The sequence below is a fragment of the Vulpes lagopus genome, chromosome 11 (genome assembly GCF_018345385.1).
Source record: "Vulpes lagopus strain Blue_001 chromosome 11, ASM1834538v1, whole genome shotgun sequence".
Lineage (NCBI taxonomy): Eukaryota > Metazoa > Chordata > Mammalia > Carnivora > Canidae > Vulpes > Vulpes lagopus.
The window spans coordinates 23,737,488-23,757,217 of NC_054834.1; the positions used below are offsets into that span (position 1 = coordinate 23,737,488).

General features: G+C 34.2%; 1 protein-coding gene across 2 annotated transcripts in view; it reads right to left on the reverse strand.

Moving 5' to 3' along the window:
* The window catches only part of SEMA3A (semaphorin 3A), a 461,093-nt gene that overhangs the window by 332,672 nt on the left and 108,691 nt on the right, over window positions 1–19,730 (reverse strand). The window contains exon 3 of one of the 2 annotated variants that reach the window (XM_041723450.1): window positions 1,570–1,679. The exons of the other annotated variant lie outside the window; for it this stretch is intronic. The gene's annotated coding sequence lies outside the window, so the exon portion shown is untranslated. The remainder of the gene's footprint in view (window positions 1–1,569; window positions 1,680–19,730) is intronic. 2 annotated transcript variants of the gene reach the window in all.

Here is a 19,730-nt window from a genome sequence, read left to right on the forward strand (position 1 = left end):
ATTCAATTACAAGGATTTGGGGCCAAACAATGATTAGCATCAGATGCCTCACATACTTAGCTAATGGATAAGAATAAAGGTACGACATAGAAAACATAAATTCTTGTAAGAAGTAACTCAATTAAAAGTAATAGAAAACCAATTATATTCAATTTATTTTGTACTATCAGTGGCTAATATTAAGCAGGAATAAATATGTTATGCCCTGAATATATATTCTACTGCTCATTTTTGTTGTTAAAATACACTTAACTGGCAATTCAAAATGAGTCTTAAAAATATATTAATGTGAATTAAGTCATATTCTTAAGTATGTTTATGACATAATTCACAAAGTGAGGATGACAATTAACTCAAATACATCAAAAATCAAGAATATGGGTGAGATAGATGACTTTTAATGTACTTGCTGAGCAATTAGGGAAGGGGAAGCTAATATCAAAACTTTGAAACAATTAAGAAAACTAACGAAGCCAATATATAACAAAAAATGGCACACATGTAAGTCATAATATCTGCTCATCTTGTTTCCAGGGAAGACCATTAGTTTAGGCGGACCCCGTAAGAGCATGTACATGATGAAGGCAATGGCGGAGTTGGTGAGCAGGTGAAAGGAGAGATACATGCATCCTTTCATGTGTTTTATCATTGAAAAATATTACCTAATTTATTTTTCCTTTACTACCTAAAATAATCATCGGCCACTGATGATACTACTTACTTTCAACCACTTTTTCTCCCCATGTTACATGTGGCATTAGATTTATTTTTTGCACACTTAAATGACTGGTTATTTTAGAATTTGACAAGCACAGTTTTCTACCCAAATCTTCCATGAATTCTTGCTAACAATTACAATGGTCCCTCCTTTATATTCTGACATAAGAATGGCTTGGATTTTATTAAATCAAAGAGAATCAAAAGTATAGGGATGGATTTTGTCCTCTATCTATCTCTTTGATATTCATATCTGAAGGAAGTTAGCCAAGGCATTTAAAACAAACTGATGGGCCTTGGCCCATACCATAAAAAGAAAGACCAGAATCGTACAGTGCTAGGTTTTGCAGATCAAAGGCTCTATCTCAGGTTTTATATTTGAATGCCATGACCTTTGTAGAATGGAGTTTCAAGCAGTCAATACCTATGACAGAGTTTTCTTTTTGTAACTATTGATTGCTTTTCTGAGTATTCTCCAAATCTCACTTTGCAGTCATTCAGTTAGGAGTTCAAAAAGACACCAGGAACCTTGGGGTATCAAAAAAAAAATCCAGAAGTATCTAAGATGATTAAGAAATTTGCCAGGGGTATTTGGAAGAACTTTTTGGCTTCCCTCCAAATTTCTCTTAGGTTAAAATCAAGGCTTAATATTTTATGACAAGAACCTTTCCCTTTAGACAAAAGGGGCATTTCTGCTTTTAATTCAGCCCACAATTTTATAATAAAGTTTGAAAATAAAAAGATTCAGGTGACTCTAGTTTTCATTAACTGTTTTTAAAGTCACTTAATTTTTAAGTTAAGTTTTCATTGTCCCTTATCTACAATGTATGGAACTTGTTCTTTATTACTCACAGTTTGTGGTTTTACATGCTTCTAACTAATCATTGTTCATTATACCAAGAGAATCAGATTTCCAGCTACGGTTTGATGTCATTGTGTATGTACAGGACGTCCACAGGTGCCTGGAAGGCCAAAAAGAAAAGAAGGAAACCAGCCAAGATTAAAGTTGCACAGATCCAGATGTTGCTGCTGCTGCTGCTGTTTGAAAACACACACACACACACACACACACACATTTTAGAGCTTGGCATTTTAGCCTTACAGCTGGCAAGTAATAAGAAAGAATGAAGTCTGTGTGCGTGCAGGCATGCTCCTTTAGTGGCAGAGAAAGGAGAAATGGAAGGAAGGGAAGTTCAATCTGCTGAAATAAAATAGGAATGTGGATGAGAGCCTGTTCAACCCCATTGGCAATGAGGTATTTCCCTGTTATTAACGAAATGTTCTGGCACATTGGGAACAATATAATTTGCATGAATGAACTTTTAATAGAAGCAAAAAAGTAAATAAATTGAAACTCTGACTTGTAGTATTATCCTTTCAGTTTAGTCACAAAATTATCAGAAGCAGGATTTAGTTGTATTCTTTTCTCATTGATCAACTTGTTTTTACCATTACTCACTCCTCCTTTACTCCATCAGAGTAAGAGTTCCAACAAAGGATCCAAAGCCTACAAAGGTCATTGAATTGTGCAATATGCTATTCTGAGTATTGGTGTGGCCTTATGAGTTTTACTAGCAGTTCACAACAGATGTCTTATCAGGATATTATATAAACCCCAAATTCTAAGTCTTTATCACTCATTTCCAGAAAAAAATGATACTATATTTGTTGCACATTAAAATATAATCAATGTGATTCTAATTAATCATGAATTCTTATTCAGGGCAATGTAATCTACCTCATTCCCCCCCATAATACATATTAGACAAGACATGTGCTTAATCCTAGGCTACGTTGTCCTAGACACTAGTCCATAGATATGTAAATGTCTAGACAAGTTAAAGTCTTATGGATTCCTAAATTAAACACATTAGATCCTGAGACAAACTGGGAGGGCAACATTGAAACTAAAAGCTAAAATTAGAGATCAACTGAAAGAGAGAGAGAGAGAGAGATCAACTAAATCAACTAAATAAGCTCTCTGTTTGGTTTCACATCAGCAATTCAGTATAGTGAAAAGGACATAGCCTTAACACATGGCTGCGACAATCTAAGACACTGATGAGTTGAAATATATGTCTATTTTCATATGCTCTATTAATGAGGTATGTGTAGATATGCTCTGAGATACACACAGAGCAAAATCCATGCTTCATAGAAAAAAACGTGGAGGAAAAAAATACATAAAACTATCACTACATATTAGCTCTTACTCCAGAATAAATATTTATAGTTCTTGAGTATATTTAAAGATTGAGTAACTTTTTAAGTTTGATACACCCAAGTAGGTTACTTTTGAAAGTTTCTCCTCACTGCAGGCATGTTATCAATGCAATGACCTAATAATATGGTTATGAATCACTATATTAAGATAAGAAAGAAATAATACAATATTACTTTATTGAAAAGTCATGATTCAATCTAAGACTGCTGCTTTGAACACTGACTAGGACCTTGATTTAGAGAGTCAGTTCATCTGTCCTTTGGTTACTATCAATAATGCTATTTTTGAGACAAAAATTTAGTTTTGATGGAGCATTTCTCATATAAAATCAGAAAACCAACAATAGTTCCTACTTACTGCATGTGAGTGCCAATTTAAGAAAAAACTTATAAAATTACCATCCTCCAAGATTTTCAGTGGAGGTTATTATCAAGATCTTCATCACCTACAGGTTTACAACATTCCTTGATTATCACCAATTTGGTTTTCACTCTTGCATCACATTGTAAAAATGCAACATAAGGACACAACTCTCTATGGCCAATATTCCACACTCAGACTTAAATGACTTAAAATCATGTGTTTAACATCTTCCACAACACCGACTCCATACTCCCTATAACTCCTCATTTGCCTCTTTATCAAAATCCTCAACACTCACCGAAGGAATTTTTTAAAATAAAGAAAACAATGAAGTCAGCTGCCTCTAATTAATAGAAAGTTATAAAAGAATGCTCATTACTATTTCAAAATTTCAAACTCTTCCGGCCTCCCCATTATATAGCCACCTTCCGAAGAAAAATCCAGATGAAGAAATCATAGCTCTGAGGCCAGAAAGTCAGAAGATAGTTTGGTCAGTGAGCTAATTTGAAATGTCTTAGGCAGAGGAAATTTTCAAAGTCATAATGCCTATGAGCAGTGACGCTTTTCTCTTTTGTTTTTGGTTTGTGACTTTTATCCAAAACATATGCTTATATATACAGAGACTAAGTATCTGTTATAATTTACGTGAACTCTAAGCCTTGGGGCATCAAGGAAGTTATTTTTAAATCTTAAAGCAAAATAACTTTCAAATTTCCCATATTACATTGTGCTCCATTTCCAGAAATTGAAACTTAATGTACTGAAAAGATGTAATTTTCAGATTCTGGACTGTGTCATCTCTATTTAACAGATTTGGGTCCATACCTAACGTCCACTAAGTGTACTGGTAAAAAACACACACACACACACACACACACACACAACAGTAAACGTCTGCCTGCCTTTACTTACATTTGACTAAATGCCAAAAGCAATAGTTTCTTCTTAAAAGTTAATTAACTAAAAGGCAGCAATCAAAGCCTAAACTTAAATCACTACTACTTTAATTCCTCTCTAAATGACTCCAAATGCCTGGATCAGTTTTTTTCTTGAAGAGTAAATATTTTGGAAATGTAAATTTGTTTGCTATTTATACATTCACTATTTTCTAAATTTTATTTTATAAATGTATTAATATGTATTATGTGATACAGATTTAAGGGTAACATTAGAAGTATTCTATTTATTTTATTTTTTGAAATCATTCCTTTTATTTATTTATTTTTCTTTTCTCTTTATTCATCACGGTAATTCACTCTTTAATCCCTGCTCCTATTCCCCCGTCCTTCCACCCACCTTCTCTCTGGTAAACATCGGTTTGTTCTCTATAGTTAAGGATCTTTCTTGGTTTGTCTCCCTCTCTCTCTCTTTTTCCTTTGCTTGTTTTGTTTCTTAAATTCCACATATGAGTGAAATCATATGGTATTTTTCTGTTCTGACTGACTTATTTTGATCAGCATTATACTCCATAGCTCCACCCATGTCATTGCAAATGGCACGACTACATTCTTTTTTGTGGCTAAATAATATTCGGTCGTGATATATATATATATATACCACACCTCCACTCATCTAAATCACTGGACACTGGGGCTGCCTCCATAGTTTGGTTATTACGAATAATACTGCAATAAACATATAGGTTCATACATCCCTCCACACTGTTTTCCACAACATCTGCACCAATTTGCCTTCCCATCAACAGTGCAAGAGGGTTTCTTTTTCTCCACATCCTCATCAACATTTCTTGTTTCTTGTGTTTTTTATTTTAGCCATTCTGACAGGTATGAGGTGATACACATCGTGGTTTTGATCTGTATTCCCTGACAATGAGTGATGTTAAGCATCTCTTCATGTGTCTCCTGACCATCTTAAGTCTTTTTTGGAGAAATGTTTATTCATGTTTTCTGTCCATTTTTATTTGGATAATTTGTTTTTCGGGTGTTGAGTTGTATCAATTCTCTACATATTTTGGATACTAACCCTTTCTCAGATATGTCACTTGCAAGTATCTTTTCCTGATCACCTTTTAGTTTTGTTGGTTGTTTCCTTTGCTGTACAGAAACTTCTTAATTTTAATGTAATCCTAATAGTTCATTTTTGCTTTTATTTCCCTTGCCTCAAAAGATATATCTAGAAAAATGTTGATATGACCAATGTCAGAGAGAGTACTGCCTCTGCCTTCTTCAAGGATTTATATGATTTCAGGTCTCAAATTTAGGTCTTTTATCCCTTTTGAGTTTGTTTTTCTGTATGGTGAAAGAAAGTGGACCAGTTTCATTCTTTTCCATGTGGCTGTCCAGTTTTCCCAACACTATTTTTTAAAGAGACTGTCTTTTTCCCATTGTATATTCATTCCTCCTTGGTCAAAGATTAAGTAACTGACATATAATTGTGGTTTATTTCTGGTTTTTCTATTCTATTAACCTCTGTGTCTCTTTTTATGCCTGTACCATACTGTTTTAATTACTACTGCTTCATAATTTAACTTGAAGTCTGGAATTGTGGTGTTTCCAGCTCTATTTTTCTTTTTCAAGGTTGCTTTGGCTATTTGAAGTCTTTGTGCTTCCATACGAATTTTAGGATTGTTTGTTCTAGTTCTGGAAGTATTTTAATAAAGAGACAATTTAATATTTTTCATCTGCAGTGATTTGTGGATAAGAAAATTTTCCAGAAAATAAAGTTTATTTATAACTATAATTTATAATAAAATCATTCAATTAAAATAAATAAGATAAAAAAATTAAATTAGAATAAATGGTTTATGGAGTGCCTAGGTGGCTCAGTTGGTTAATTGGCTGCCTTCTGCTCAGGTCATGATCTCAGGGTCCTGGGATTGAGGCTCATGTCAGGTTTCCCTGCTCAGTGAGAAGTCTGCTTCTCCTTCTGCCGCTCCCCTACTTTTGCTTTCTCTTTTTCTCTCAAATAAATAATTAAAAATAAAGAGTTAATGGTTTATAAGAGCAAGGTTTATATATTTTTAACTTTTTTGGTGAAAAATTTTTAAGCTGTGTTTCTAATTTCTGATATGGGGTATATAATTGCTCATATAAATACTTTAAGATATCCTTATGGATTCAAACCCACCCTTAGAAACATCAATTATTTGGGATATTTTGGGTCTATTCCATAGATATGTAAGATGTGGAGAAGAAATTCTTTAAATTCCTAGGATTCCCTAGTAATTCTTTCTCCCCCCCCCTATAAACCTGTTACTAATTTTGAGTGTGCATAGAACCTAGAATAATAGGCTTCAAAATAGATATACTTACATTTGTACATAACTTAAATTGTTTTAATAAAATGATGAACCACTCCCCTTTCATAAAAAATGCATGAGTTTTGGGGCACCTGGGTGACTTAGTTAAGTGTCTGCCTTCGGCTCAGGTCATGATCCCAGAGTACCCAGATCAAACCCCAGGCTGGGCTCCTGCTCAACAGGGAGCCTGTTTCTCCTTCTCTCTGCCCTTCCCCCTGCTCATGCTCTCTCTCTCTCTCTCTGTCAGAAAATAAATAAAGCCTTTAAAAAAATGCATGAGTTTTATGCCTTTATTTCTCAGGTCTCTTGCATGTATATTTTGACTGTGAAGATTTACTCCCTGCTAAAAAAAAAAAGTTTTTACATTGGTAAATATGGGTTGTAGTGAGGGATAATAATTTATTAGCTCAAGTGAAAAATTACATATATGTATATGTATAATTCCACCAGATTATTTATATATTATATACAATATCTTCATATTATATACCCGGAAGGTAAAGATGATGTGATTCATATTTCTTAGGTAATTCAAATACATTACCTTTAAATGACAGGCATTTATGAACTATGGAGACATACATTTAAGCATAGAAATTATTATAGCTGATAATAAAAATGCAAATATGAATAAAAATGCAAATAATTCTTATTTTTTGTTTACTGACATCTCAACTTTCAAAAGTGCTCTAAAGCAGCAAAAGCTAATTAAAATACATTGTGAACCACATATTTAATTTAAATTTTCTAGCAGTCATATTTTAAAAAGTTATAAAAAAGTGAAATTAATTTAATAATATATTTAATTTTGCTTATAACAAAATATTATTTCATGTAGTCAACACATAGTCAATAAAACATTATTAAAATATTTTATATTCTTTTTTTCTTCTATGTCTTCAAAATCTGCAAAACTCAACTTGGAGTAACACAATTGAATAACTCGATTGCAACATAAGGCCATTGACTATCTATCCTATTGGACAACACAGGTCCATAGTGTGACTAAAATCTACTAACAGCATGATCTTCTTCAAGAAATATCAGAGCTTTTTCTTCTTGGATACCATATTTAAAAGAATATAAGCAAGCAACTGTCACATTTAAATATCACAATAACTATAGAAACAAACCCTATATGAGTGCAATTAAGGGGAAACTTTTCAAAACAGAGGGAGTAATTAAGTAGAAAATGTGTAGTTAAATCCACACAAAAAAGTTGGATGGAAAGATCCTTTCCAAACAGAAGAACACCAAACATAAAGGAAAGGGGAGGGAAAGAAACTTAGCATAGGCAGAAATTACCATATTTACTGAATAGAAGGCCAGTTTGGCTCTGGAAAACTTTTTCTTTTCTCCTCCCCAAGAGAATGGCCACACGCCAATAGATACAGGCCTAAAATAGAGTATATACCATGGTAACCATAGTAATGAGTGGATGGAACTAAAAAAAGCTGGTCTTGGGTGAGCAGATGTTCAGTCAAAGCAAGAATGAAAACATGAACTGCATTTCACAACCTCCATTTTATCTACATACAGTAGGACAGTGTTCTATGAGCCTGTGGGAGAAATGTGCCTAAGGAGGAGGAACCAGAATGCCAAGAAGGCCTTGTCTTCTATACAGGCACACAAACCAGGGCTCCCACTAGGGGAATGCATTAGATAGAAACATCCCCAAGTAGGCCTAGGAAAGGATGATAAATGTTACCATTATATATGTACACACACACACACACGTACATACACACATATTTACTAAGTAGCGTGTCTTGCAGTCTTGTGAAATAGTCTGTCCACATTAAAATATGAAAAATAATTTACCATCACAGTTTTCTTCTTTACCTTCTAAATACAACTTAAATTAGGAAAGCTTAACCTAAATACATTTTTTCTAAAAATAGCACATTTGTTACCTACATTATGCCAATACTTTCTCTAGACATAAAGCTATCTCTGCTATAGAGGTGGATCAGTGTTGGGTTTAGAAACCAGGAACATTAGGCAGACTTTCTGGGTTTTAATTCTAGCTCACCAGTTGATATAGGACAAGTAACTTAACACTTCTTAAGTCAGCTAACCCACTTACAGAACAAGATAAAATCCTGCCACTTCCTAGCACTGATATGTGGGTTAACCTAAAGAAATTGAAGGTAACTGACACATAGTTAGCATGGATAGATTTTAGTTATTTTTATTGTAATCTAGTTCAATGCACTATTTTTATACCTAATCTGATTAATTTCCGAAGTGGCTATTAAGAAAAATTTGAAATTATATTTTATTGTACCTCGCACATTTTTGTTGACACATGTACACAAACACAGACAAAAATATACAGATCCATGCCCACATCTGTATTTTCCCTTAAAACAGGCATTTTAAGAGAAGACTAAGAAATTAAACTCAAAGAAGACAGGTAGCTTTCATCTTATCTCCCGAAATGCTAGTTGGGCAGCACTCCGTCGTGCGCCCCACCAGGCCACACTCAGCTGGTTGTTTCAAAACCATATCCTGAATTACAGAAGGCGAGTGAGGCTGAGGAACACTGAGTCATAATTAACTCAAGATTAAAGTTCACTGAGGAATGGATTTGAATTCAATTTAACATAAAAAGGCTTCGGAGGGAGGAGGGAGGGATCATTGTGTTGAGATGTGAATGAAGCAAGCTGACATTCTTATCACCTTGATAAAGACTTTCCCTGGATCCTTAAATACCTGTGCAGCTGGGATTGGGGTCACACTTCTCACTATACTTAGTGCAGGGAAGGAGGGTTGGCACATTTTCATCTACGTGTAGCACCCGAAGCACTTTCAAGGGAAAAACAACAACAAAGCAAGCACACGAACCTGCCTAGCAAGTGATATTTCCCATCAAAGAATTTCAGGACAGAGTGCGATCCCTTGAGAGAACATTTCAAATGAAGTCGGTGGTGAAACTATTACTGAGGAGTACTCAGTCTTGCCAAAGAGCTAACAAAAGCTTTATTTACAAAGATGTTCATCATGACGCTTTACATCCATATAGAAGGAGTGGAAAATGCTCTACATATCCCAATGGTGGGTAAGTGATTAAGTAAATATGATATAAATGAAAATTAAGTGCTTACATAGTGCATGACAGAGTAAAAGACATCCATTGAGAAAGCTGTAGTGACACCAATATATTTTTACTATAATTAAAATTTAGGTGGATGAGAAAGTTAAACCGTAAGCTAAATAATGACATAGAAATATGTTCTCCTCCCAAATTTTAACATTGTGCCTTTTTTGCATTAGAACAGGTAATAAGAACTGATCATTAAAATGCTAATATTCTTTTTTATCTTATACAAGGAAACTCTAATACCCAAGAGTTTAAACACATTTTAGCCTCACTTGCATTTAAGTTACTTTTAGACTTCATTTATTTCTAACTCCAGAATTATTCCTTTGCCTCTAATGATGGATGTTTGAAGAAGTGGGAAGTCTTTGCACAGAGACTGGGCATAAATGAATAAAATGGCACTAAAATTGCAGAGATGGGAATTCGCTTGCCCACATCCACAATAAAAGATGCCAGTTTCTATCTTCACATGGACCTTTCTGACAATTTTCATTCAACTAAATAAAGTTAGGTAAAAGCTGAACACATATAAGAGCAATTAAGAAATGTCCTGTTTTCTAACATTCTTCAAAAGATAAAGGATTAACTGAACCTATTTTAATATTTAAGAACAAGAAAACTGCAGGGTTGAAGCCAGTTTTTAAAAATTAGAAGAAAAATACGTTTTAAGTTATTTCTATCAGATGAATTTGCTCTTTGTTTTTATGTGGTATGGCTCAGACGTCTGTGGTAGGTTCCATTTTCCACGTAGGTATGTATATCACATATATAGGGTCCCTAGTAGCAATTTGGTGCCAGGGATTGCTTTAGACTTTGCAGGAATTAACTGTTCAAATGATTCTCCCTTGGAAAATACAAATCAGAGGGCAGGCACAAACTGAACCAATGTCATTGCACTCTATTTGGTGTGGATTTGTGTGTTGAAATAATATATAATCCTAACGAAAGTAGATGATTTGGCTACTGATGGAGGCACAATCAGGGAGATCAGACTCTCCCTGCAAGGTCAATTAGAGAGTGCTGGTGCAATTTCCCTCCTGTCTAACGGCCTTAATATAACCACATATTCTTATTATTGCTCTAAAGTTATTGAACATATGTAATCTGTGTCTCTGCTTTTGTGGGTCCTTTCAATAGTTCTACTTAAGGCAGCTGCACTTGAAGCTTAAGGGTTTGCAGCTGTTAGAGGCTATATGAGGAACGTGAGGGTTTGGCACGCTTTTTCATAGTTCCTACTGTGTAGAACTTTGGCAAGAACTGTGGAAAGGGTATGGCGACTTCAAGAATGTTTCAAAAACTTTTCCCCATAGCTGTGGCTCTGAGCACATGAGGTATGGAATTGAAGATTACAAGGGTGGTTATTTAGATTGGAGCACTTGGGTCCATTCTTACAACTAACACGGCAAAATATTCTGAGATTTTGCTTAAATTTTGATCTTTCTTTGATAAGTACAACAAAGGGAAGAATGTTGTGAAGTAGGTGTGGAGAATATTTTATTTTCTCAATTTAAACAGCAGTTTCAAAACCTTAACATGACCATCTTCACTGACAGCATCTTTAAAGAGCATATGAACATTAGTATTCCTGAAAAAAGTTTCAACCTCCATAGAAGAATCATTTTACCACATGCATTAAATTGGAGAAAGAAATAATTCTAAAACCCCAAATAATCATTTACCATATTTAAAGTCATTTCTGTGAGGAGAAAAAAAAAAGCAGGAAAGATTTAAAAAATAATTTAATCTATTTATTTATTTTAGATTTTATTTTTTTATTTTATTTTTTATTTTTTTTAATATGTAGGTATAGCGATAGTTTGGAATGAATATATATATTACTTAGGGTGAACTATTATTTTATTTATTTATTTTTTTAAAATTTTTATTTATTTATGATAGTCACACACACAGAGAGAGAGAGAGAGGCAGAGACACAGGCAGAGGGAGAAGCAGGCTCCATGCACCAGGAGCCCGACGTGGGATTCGATCCTGAGTCTCCAGGATCGCGCCCTGGGCCAAAGGCAGGCGCTAAACTGCTGCGCCACCCAGGGATCCCTAGATTTTATTTTTAAGTGATCTCTGCACCCAATGTGGAACTTGAATCTACAACCCGAAGGTCAAGAGTTGCATGTTCCACCAATTGAGCCAGCCAGGTGCCCTCCAAAAAATCCTTTTAAAAAGAAGATTAAACAGATTTTAATTTTGTCCAGGAAACATATTTTCAAAAATTACCATAATGTGATATTGATATTTATTTCCAGATTACTTAAACCTTACAAAGAAAAAGAAATATTCTCTTAATATATTTCTATAATTTCTGGTCATGAGATTTTTAAAATGAATCATTTAAGTGACTATTTAATTGAATATTTATATGAATATAATGATAAGCTATGAATTCACATAGCTTACATGAAGTACATGAAGTGTACTTCAGAGAAAATTTGAGAAAGTGACATGTTCCTAGATAAATACTTTAAAAATATGTTAAAATGTATTAATATACCAGTGAGATCTCTATTCCTTGACTGAGAATAACATTTGTTATTGAAGGATATTTATATTTATTAACTCTAGCAAGGATATATGCTAGCTGGGACGTTCAGTTTGCAAACCATAAAATTCATTAAATTCAAATACTTTATTTTTATTTATTTATTATTTTTATTTATTTTTTAGATTTTATTTATTTATTCATGAGACACACAAAGAGAGAGAGACACACAGAGAGAGAGAGGCAGAGACACAGGCAGAGGAGAAGCAGGCTCCACGCAGGGAGCCCGATGCAGGACTCGATCCTGGGACTCCAGAATCATGCCCTGGGCCGAAGGTGGTGCTAAACCGCTGAGCCACCCAGGCTGTCCAAATTCAAATATTTTAAATTCAATATGGATTCATCTAGATGGGTTTAGAAGGATATACATAACATATTTTAGGATATTTGTGTTAGGTCAAGTGGAATATTAATAAATTAACACTTATCTCAGTATTTCTGATGATATTGTATCAGAATCATTCACACTTATCCATAGTGCATTTATATATATATGGAGGTATATGTATGTATATATATATATATATATATATATATATATATATATATATATGGAGTAAAGATTTTGATTTTTTACTGACAGTTGAATGATGTATAAAAACTAAATATTTGAATTTGTTTTTAAAATATCTTCTATAAAATATTTCGTGATGTAAAAGGCAAATCAGAACTCTTGTGAGAGTCAACATTTCTTAACCTTGGTGATGGTTAGATCTCCATGTACAAAGTAAAAGAAAGAAGTGAAGCAATTTCAAAAGAATAAAAGGATCTTGAAAAAATAGGCCTTTGAACCTAATATTGGAATAATCTTGTAAGTAAAGTCTCCATTTCACTTCACGTAGACGCGAATTGCCACAATATCAACCATATGATAAACATAGATATACCATGCTCCTTGTGGTTAATATGATCTTGTCTCTCTAATTGTAATATACTCATTCAGTGCCCATTTATTAAGCAATTCCTAAGTACACAATATTAGAAATTTAAATATTGTTTTCAAATGTGTTTGTCAATCTTCAAAAACTACTTCAAGGCAAAATTATGTCTTTTGCTTTCTTAGAAAATATCACTTAAATTCCAAATCATTAGAGATGATTTTGATTTTTCTAAATCAAAAAGTCTAAGTCAGGTTGCCAACATTTTCATGATTTGTACACTATATCTTGAATCTAGCTGCCTTAAATCTGGGATTCATTCTTGACTCTTCCTCATTCCACATTCATTACATCAGCAGGTCCTGCAGATAATTCATTCTGATAGTTCCTTATTATTTCTCCTCTCCTTCTCTACCAACAGCATCCATCCACTCAACTAGCATCTCAAACTTGGATGACTGGAATATCTTCTTTCTTCTGTTAGCTCTAGCTGCCATTAACCTGCTCTGCATAATGCTTCCCACTAAAGTGATTTTTAAAATTACAATTCTGATCGTGTTATCTAAATACTCCAGCCTTTCTCTCCTAAAGGATCTGAACATAGAAATATAACTCCAGAATTTTGTGCCCCTCACACTTTAGAATCTTTGTTCATCACACATTTCCTGCCTTTCTACTCCCAGATTAATTTCTACCCTTCTTCATATGTCATCTTATGATTCACCATCTCATGGAAGACTTTCCCAACTCTCAAATCAGAATCATTCATTCCTTGCTCCTGCAGAAACTTTTTCTCTCTCCTTTGAAATATGTAAGTTATTTAAAATTTATACTGTGAATACTAGAGCACAAGGGCCTTTTCTGTTTGAATAAATTAAATGGAAAGTTAAGAAATTTTACAAACTCAGAAAGAGTACAGGCTTTCAAATTCCATTTTTCAACTACATAAACATTTCAGGGAAAATAAGATACATTCAAATATAGGCATAAAGAAACTCTTGGACACATATGTGTATAAATTATGTGTGTGTACACACACACAATTTAGTATTTCTCAATAGACTTATCTCAACTGTAAATTTTCCACATCTCTTAAATGAGCACATAATCTAGTGAGTTGGTAAACATGGTAATAAATAATTAGTTACTAATATAATTCTTACAACTGGGGAATAAGCATTCAGTTATGAGGGTGCAAAGGAAGAAAATAATAATTCTCCCTGTCAAAAGTGAGCAAGAAATTATAGAGAATTTTTGGTTTGAAATCAGATCTTGAATGATGCCAAGAATTTTAGCAGAAACCAGAATAACAAAAAAACCTCTATGCACAGTGGGGATTATATAAGCAAAATTATGGCCTCATGATTGTGTTTAGTATGTTTTGTAAAATTCTAAGTAGCTAATTGTTAATAGATAATAAAAATAAGAAGCACTTAATGAATACTTTCCAAGTGCCCAACGTCATGTATTATATGCTCTGAAATGTGCATTCTCATTTAATTATCATAAGGATGTGATGTGACTACCTAAATTCATTTATCTAAGTACACAAACTGAGGATTAGGGTATTTTAGTGAATTTTGCATGAATGTATAGCTAAAAAATTAAAACATCTGACCTCTAGAGCCCATAACCTTATTCACCAGATTATACTATTGTTGAGGAATAGAAGTAGAGTGAGACAAAACTGGAATCATAAACTTTAGTTACATCCTGAGAGGTGTCTAATACCATGTGTAAGACTTTCAGCTTCCTCCAGGTAATGAAAAACACTGGAAGGACTGTAAGCAGGGGGATTATAAGAACCACTCTCATTTTTAGGAAGACTTCTATGGCAGACAACATGGAAAAATTAATGAAGTTAGATTGATTAAATTGTCTATGACTGAATAAATTTGCGTATAAGTGGGGTAGGCCACTAGGATACTTAAAAGTAATTTAATTCAGCTTTGCTCAACTACATACTCTAGAGTGATTATTGAATACCACCTCATCCTCTGCCAGAAATGGATTCTCCAAGGAAACACTTGTCTGCTGAGGATAATTTGGCATTCAGAAGTAGCTGATGTGCTTATGGGAACAGGCAAGTGGCGATGTCAATAAAAAAATTAACAAAGTGAATCATGAGTGGAAGAGTCACTCAGGATATAAATAGAAAATTAAGGATCTTCCCATTGAAATTATTTAAAGAAGGAAGCAATCTATGAACTCATTAATAGCAAAGGACTCCTTAGAATATATTAAAATATGGATATTCTTGGCATTGCATTTTATCAAATGGAAAATTTGTCAGTCAGTCAGTATGGATTTTTTATTTTACAATACTTCCAATACTGTGGAAGATAAAGATTAACATTTTTAGCCAATGTGGAATAATAGGGGACAGATTTACCCTTCTGCCTTAAGCAATTAGAAAACATACACACACACAAACACACAAAAAATAAATAGAATAATGGTTTGAAGACACTGGACATCTGGTGGTGCAGGACTGTGGCCTCTCAGAGAAAGAAAATTATTAAAGTAAGCCCCGCAGTTACACCAACATATTGCTTAGGAGCAGTATACAGACTCCAGTTACAGAGAGAACTCTGAAAGGCCAAGGCAGTTAGATTTTGTTGGCCAGAGTCCTGGAGAGGGGAAATCTACAAAGGGGAAGAGAGAAACCTCATTATATCTACAGAGCATCTCCAAGTCTTTGGCTCATTATTGATCTACTCATGTGTGAGAGCAGACTACCATAGGAAGGAGAAAGAACCGCATTAAAAAGTAATAAATAGGCAGATAAATAACTGGAGCTAAGGAATCATATATGGTTCTTGTTTCCATCATGCACAGTAGAAAGACCTTGTAGGACATGAAGCATCAAGTAGGATCTTCAGACTTACCAACAATTAAAACCCTCTGTTTTTTGAAAGACACAGTTAAGAAAACTAAATGGCAAAGAACATGGTAGGAGAAAATATTTTCAAAATATATATCTGAAAAAGAACTTGCATACAGAGTACATAAAGAACTACTACTCAATAATAATAAGATAAACAACTCTAAGCAATTTGGGCAATTTGTGCATGGAGACTTTTCCAAAGTATAAATACAAATGGCAAATAAGCATAAGGGAACTTTGAGAATGATGGAAAAGTTCCATAGCACGACTGTGGTGATAGGTATATATCTGTCAAAACTCATCAAGTTTAGGGGTGGTTGGCTGGCAGCTGGTGGAACATGTGACTCCTGATCTCAGGTTTTTGAGTTTGAGCCCCACATTGGGCTTTTAGACTTGACTTAAAAAAAACTCATCAAATTTATACTTGCACTGATATTAGACCTCAATAATGCTGACTGAAAAACTAATGTGGTGGCTGACAGGAGGGGAGATTGAATGTGTGTAGAGTATGACAAATATGGGAACTCTGCATTTCCCACCTAATTTCTCTATGGCCCTAAGATGTCTCTAAAAAAACCTATTTTTAAAAAAAGTCCACAAAAAATATTGCTCTAGTTAAACTTCACCACAAAGTAACATGAACATGGCTTTGCTAAAGTCTTAACACTTTAGTATTATGAAAGAAGTAAATAAAATATGCAGAATTTTTAATTAAGAGGATTAGTTTTCTGGGACTATTATATATGAGAGAAAATACTAAATATTTGTTAACATGTATTCAAAGTTAAGATTAGTTTTTCCATATAGATTACAAAATGTAAATTTACTCAGCAGCAGCTGGGATTTCTGTTTTCCTCCTTGGCTAAGGAAATAATTTCTTAAAAAATGATAATTTTAAAAATCTGTAGGTATACTTTGATTACTCTCATCAAACCGTCAAAACATCAAAATGAATCTCATAGTTCTAATGCTGAATAAGAGCTGGATTCCAAAAGTATATGTTGTATGTTTCCATGCCATATGAATTTCAAAGAAGAGGAAAAAGTTTCTATAGTGATAAAAGAATGGTGGTCGTACCTGGGAGACAGCTGTCTGGAAACCTGCATTGAAGGAATCCTATACATTTATCTTAGTGGTGGGGCCCTGCATGTATGTGTATAATCCTGTATAATTCACCAAGTTATAGAGTTAAGAGTTGTTCCCCTAATCCATGCGTTTTGTACTTAAATTTTGAGGTATTTTTTCCCATATCAGAGTTATTAGATCTTTTTAATATCTTTCTGGAAGCCTATTAACTCCCCTTGGCCTCTTCTCATTTATTCCCTTATAGCTTCTACTCTTCTTTTTTTCCCCTTCCTCTGCCACTTTCATCTTTCCTTCCTGTCTCCTCTTTCTTTCTCAACAAATGTTTTTAAACACTTACAATATCCCAAAATATGCTAGGTGCTGCAGATCCCAAGATGACCAATATTTAAAAAAAACACTCAAATAAATTGAAGAATGATAAATAGCTCTATATGCATATAATATGGAAGGTCAGAAAAGGTTTTCCTGAATAGGTGAACACAGGAGATGAAGAGGGAGGAAGACATTGGCTGCAGAGCATATATCATCTGGACGGACACTGTGGCTAGAGGGGAAATTGCCCTCCTGTCCCTCTTCTGGCTCCACCAGAGCAGTATTTCCTTTGTCTACCCATGGTTCCCATATTAATAATCCCAATGATGTATTTCCACATCTGACTTTACCTACTATCATAAAAGCACTAGATTTTATTGATATTTTCTCCTAGAATTTGTCCCAGGTCCTCTTTTCTTTTCTCACTGTAATCTCCAGGCATTCTCATATGAACCTCTGACTTTAATATATAACTGTTCAGAGATTTCTTGACTGTCTAGGCAATTCCTCTGAGTTCCGGATTTGTAGCTCTGTCTGCCTTCCCGACATCTCTGGGGTGTATCAATATATCCTAATAGGAAACAACATTCTTGTTGCCCTAAATCTGTCCAAATTGACCAACTCTGGTGTTTGCTATTTCAATGTTACATCTAGTCTGTCACACAAGCCAGAAACCTAGAATTTAACCTTGATATTTTTTATTCTTTATGTTTCACATCAATATATTTCTATGACCTTTCTGTTAATCTACCAATTTCCCCTACTGCATTGATCACTAAAATGTTCCTCATATCGGGACGCCTGGGGGGCTCAGTGGTTGAGTGTCTGCCTTCGGCTCAGGGTGTGACCCCGGGGTCCTAGGATGGAGTCCCACACCGGGCTCCCCGCAGGGAGCCTGCTTCTCCCTCTGCCTGTGTCTCTGCCTCTCTCTGTGTCTCTCATGAATAAATAAATAAAATCTTAAAAAAAAATGTTCCTCATATCAACCTGTATTTCCCCTTTTCATTCACACAGTCCTTATTTACACCACATCACCTCGCTCTCTATGGCCAAATGTACTTGCCAAGAACTTCTTTTAATGACAGATATATAATAGGGCCTGATCTAGTACTTTGCAGGGAGTAGGGAGTGAGATAGTAGCTTCCTTTTAAAAATACATAAAACAGTAACCTTCCACTGAAAGCAGTCAGTGCATTTAAAATATACTTTTAATCCTACAGAAGCTTTGTGTGTTTGGTAACTTCATATTTTTAAACTGAGAAAAATATGTTCTTTGTGATTGGACATGCACACCATGAAAATCGTAAACTAATGACCCCAATTATACTTGCGCAGGCATTATTACTGGAGTCTTTACATTCTATATTTCTCCCATATTAAACATGTAACAAGGGAGATATTCACCTTTATTTTTCATTTATCTTGTTTAAAAATAGTGTCTGCTCTAACATATTAAAGTCTAAATTTAGAATTCTTAGAAAGCATCATTAATAATGCTGCTTAGTAACCAAAGAATGATTTAGAGCACAACTGTGCCATCAAGCATCGAAGTCCTTAATTACCATGGTTGTTTTTTTATTTTTATAACTTGAGTTACTCAGTTGTCTTTATCTCTCATTTATTGTTTCCAAAGAAATTCAAGAACCTTTGAAGTTAGTCAACTTGATCTATCATGATACTTGGTGTCCTTGAAGAATTGTTAGTGATTGAAAAGAGAGTGAAGATGCGCTGTGTGTATGTTGGATTCTCCTTAGAAGCCAGTTCATTTTCAAGACAGAAGATTAGTAGTATAAAGGCAAAGTTATATCAGTTCAGGAAGGATGTGTGCAAGCATGTGTGCATAGAATCTCTCTCTCTCTCTCTCTCTCACACACACACACACACAGACATACTTTAAAATAACATATTAGAAATATTTTTTCAGATAGGATTAGAAGAATGTATAAAGTGAACATCTATTCACAGCTTTTAATATAAAAAACAAATCAACATTCCTAATGATTTAAATGGCCTTCAAAACTCTCCCCCATCCTTCCCACACATAATGCCCTTCTCTTCATTCATACATGGACCGAGAGCCTCGTTTGGCTTCCTTTAGTCACACCACAACTTGGAAAGGCCTCTGAAAAAGAGCTCCCCAAATTCTCAGTTTATTTTCTCAAATATTACATTAAAAATTGAGAGTTTTCTGATCTTTTGCATGACCCAGCAGGATACTTTTTGCCTCCCTATTCCAGAAGATATAAACAGAACCTCAAAAATTCAACGACATTCTTAAAGTGAACCCTTTTCTATAATAAGGCAAGAAGCTACTGATAGCATTCTAAGATCCAATACCAAACAAATG